The 3,991-nt window shown below is 51.2% G+C and overlaps 1 non-coding gene across 1 annotated transcript; it reads right to left on the bottom strand.

Annotated features, from left to right (window-relative positions):
- Positions 1-2,968: 2,968 nt before the first annotated feature.
- TRNAA-UGC lies at positions 2,969-3,040 on the bottom strand. The gene has a single exon. It is a non-coding gene; the product is annotated as a tRNA-Ala (tRNA).
- Positions 3,041-3,991: the final 951 nt, after the last annotated feature.

Below are 3,991 nucleotides of genomic sequence, written 5' to 3'. Positions count from 1 at the left end.
TTATTATTATTATAATTATTTGCCCCTGCAACTGCGAACGTTCATTTCATCCCTATTTTGAGATCATTTCCTGACTTGCTGTACTAGGTAGGGGTGGACTGGCCCTTTAACCTACCGGGAAAGTTCCTGGTGGCCTGCTGCCATTGGCTGCCAGGAAGACGCTGATCCAAGCGCCCCCTTGTGGTGCTGATCGGCTCAGACACATTTTGTTATAATGGTGATAGGGGCCGGCTTGCCCCTTGCCAAGCCTTACTGCCACTGCTATCAGTTCCACAGAACGGGCCCAAACTCTGTGGACCCTACAGCACTACCGATACTGCAAAGAGCATTTGGATCAGTTTGCTGTGCATCTGTTTTAATGACCCAGCCTGCCGATATTAGGAAGTGCCGGAACCCAGCCTTTCAGCCAGAGCACTTGCCCTCTCCCTGTTCGGATTGACTCTTGTTAGCGGTTGCTTCCGTTGGAGGTTTCCTCCTGATACATCTTCGCGGTTACAACAGAGTCGCCTGTTGGCTACACACCTTCTGCGCAGCCTCCTTTGCACAATGCCGGGCAGGATCTGTCATACGCTTTGGACTCCTTCCAAGGCTTAGAGGCAACCGGAATGGCATTCTAATCAGGTGTTCATATCTGGTGTCAACAGGTCAACGTCTGCCATCGGGAACGCTCCCCCCGGTGGTGTTAGGCAGGTCAGATACTGGCTCGAGTGCAATTGGAAAGCAGTCGATTGACAATGATGGAAGAAAGGATCTCGGTTACGGGTCACTGAGCTGGCTGTAATTAATTTATGAGATTGACACCTTCAGCTGCCTCGGCCTCCCCGCTAAGTGGCATGAAGGGTAAAATCCGATTGCCGGCTGCTGATTCAGGGCTTGAGAGCGCTTGCCTGGCTGTTTCCGCCGCTTTGGAACGGCAGCTCACCGTTTGGATGCTCTGATCTCAGGTTGCAAGCCGGGCCATGATCAAACGCTGGCGTAAGCGATTGTGTATGGACTTGACCTTGCATACCAGGAGACACAGTGATGGATGGATGGCCCTCGGACTAGAAAGGAAGGTCTAGAAGAAAGAGGGGAATGGAGAGGGGAGAACAAGCAATATCTGGGGTCTTTGCGTTGACACTGAGAGATGGTGCGGTGCGGTGGGTAAAGATCCTGCTAGACTCTGACCGGAGCTGCGGTGACTCAAGTGGTTAAGATGCTGAACTGCAGGCTGTGGAAGGTCGGTAGTTCAGCAGTTCGAGACCCGGGTTGCCGCATGACGGGGTGAGCTCCCGTCTCCAGTTCCAGCTCCTGCCAACCTAGCAGTTTGAAAGCAAGAAATTGCAAGTAGAGAAATAGGTACCACTTCGGTGGGAAGGGAACAGCGTTCCGTGCGCCTTGGTGTTTAGGCATGCCGGCCACATGACCATGGAAACGTCTTCGGACAGCGCTGGTTCTTCGGCTTTGAAACGGAGATGAGCACCACAACCCTAGAGTCGGATTTGACCGGCTTTCGAGCAAGGGAACCTTTACCTTTACCTTAGACTCTGACCAGGGAAACACCCGTTCAGTCTCAGTCAACCCTACCTTGCCAGGCTGTTGTTGTTATTGTTGTTATTGTTTATTAACCGCCCAATCCCTGCTAGTGCAGGGCTCTGGGCGATGTACAATATGAATAAAAACATACACTAGGTAAAACAATTAAAATCAAACAGCACATGTTAAAACAGGTGGCGAATGAATTCATCCCATTTCAGCCTGCCGGCTATTTCGCGGGCAGGGGGGAAGGGGTAAGACAAATGTTGAGAGCCAAAGAGGGTGCCATGCTCCCTCTAAGCTGTGGAGTCCTGTGAACAAAAATCCTGCTTTGGGAGCGACTGGCGTTAAAGTCGTGAGCGAGCGACTTGGCTGCTGCATCAATTCGTTTGCTCTGGAGCCCGTCCCTTCCTGAGTGAAGATCAACATGTGTGAGCTGGAAGCTAAAGAACCGTCAGCTAGCTCACACTAACTCAGCTTAGAGGGAACACTGGGGGCCAGCCAAGATGAAAACGGCCGCTGTCCTCAACCAAAAGCCTGGCGAAACATCACAGCCTTGCAGGCCTTGTGGAATTTCATAAGGTCCCGCAGGGCCCTGATGGTACTCGGCAGAGAGTTCCATCAGGCCGGGGCCAGGACTGAAAAGGCCCCGGCCCTGGTTGAGGACAGCCAGGGGTCATTTCCTGCGGGAGCGCACAGGAGCGGAGCTCCGGCAGTAAGGAGCCCAGGGGGCAGGCACATGCAACAAGCCCCGCCCCTTGCTCCCAGCAGCCCTCAGTTGGGCCACAAGGAGCAAGAAGCAGCCAGGTAGGTTGCAGCGCACCCCCCCCGTCCGCCTTCAGGTACAAGCTCTCCCTCCTCTGTGAAGGCAGATCTGCACGTCCCCCCTCCAATAGCTAGCAATCCAAAACAGTCCAGTGGCACCTTTAATACCAAGTTTTATTCAGGTACAAGCTCTCCCTCCTCTGAAAGGACAGATCTGCACATCCCCCCCCCCCAATAGCTAGCAATCCAAAACAGTCTAGTGGAGCCTGAGCGGTGGGTGTTGCCTTCTGAGACACTTCCAGTGATGACAGGGGGTGTGACATATGCAAATAAGTTATGCTAATGAGTTATGCTAATGAGATCCTGCACCTCTTTTTCTACAAAATGACCCCTGAGGACAACCAAGATGTCTTTAGGGCTGGGGACCACCAGTAAGTTCCTATCTGAAGAGCGCAATGCTCTCCCAGGGACATAATGGAGGTTCTTGTGCGGACAGAAGCGCTTTGGAGAAAAACAAAAAATTGCAATCGTGCTGTTGAACACGGAACACAGCTGATGGACACAGATGAAGCTGCCTTGATCTGAATCAAACCACCGGACCATCGAGGTCAGTATTGTCTTCTCAGACTGGCAGCGGCTCTCCAGGGTCTCCGGCCTTTCCCATCACCTACCATCTGCTCCTTTTAACTGGAGATGCCGGGGATTGAACCCGGGACCTCCTGCATGCAAGACAGGGGCTCTTCCACTGAGCCACAACCCCTCCCCTGATATTAACTGTCAGGGCTATACAAGTGTGCTCTTTTTTTGGTTTTTTTAAAAAAACTGCTGTGAACCTTTGTGTTTCAATGATATGTAACCAGCTTCTGAAAGGTGTTTGTAGAGAAAAGAGCCTCCGGAAGTTGGTGACTAGCAGCAGAGAAAGGGGAGAGAGACCCTCTTGTTCTGTTCTGGCTGTTTTTCTGCTCCAGATCTCGATTTCCTTCACCTGAGCTTATACATTAACTTAAGATGATCCAAACAAAGTAAGGAAAGCAATCCCAAATGCTTTCATTTACTTAAAATTATTTGGCAGAGAATTCGACACTTTAATGATGGTCTGGGCCTGGCTGGGGCGATGGCACGCGTGCCCACAGAGAGGGCTCTGAGTGCCACCTCTGGCACCCGTGCCATAGGTTCGCCCCCACTGTGCTATATTATTAAATAACTTTCCCTTTTCACCACAGTTATGAGTTAGAATCAGTTAATCACCGTCTTTTATCGAAGGAACAAGTTTCTGCTCTGGAGATGAGGTGTCCCTCATCTTAGGTTTCGATCCGAGAATTTCAAAGCTTGAAAAGCCCCATTGTTGCACTCGGGTGAAGTCTTGTTTGAGGGAGAGGCGAGGAGAAAGCGGCGTGGGCCACGGCTGTTGTTCAAAGAGAGCAGCCGGGGTTCTTCCGTACGTCAAAGATGGCAGCTGTAATGAAAAAAAAGTGAGACGAGGGAACCTTACGGCAGGCTTAAACCTCTTAAATGACAAACCTATAATTTGCAGGAGAAAAATGATTCCCTGAATGCACGTTATATCTCCAAGTTCCAAATTGCTGAGTTCTTGTAGAAATTGGTTTCTGCCCAGGAGGAGATAATGTCAGTCAAGTCACTTGCTCTCTGGGGAGGGGGGGGGAGGGCGGGAGAAGGGAGCCCTCCCATTCACGGAACAGCAGTTGTTGGA

The sequence above is a fragment of the Gekko japonicus genome, unplaced genomic scaffold (genome assembly GCF_001447785.1).
Source record: "Gekko japonicus isolate JY-2015 unplaced genomic scaffold, Gekko_japonicus_V1.1 scaffold1505, whole genome shotgun sequence".
Lineage (NCBI taxonomy): Eukaryota > Metazoa > Chordata > Lepidosauria > Squamata > Gekkonidae > Gekko > Gekko japonicus.
This window is presented reverse-complemented; position numbering and strand designations above follow the sequence as displayed.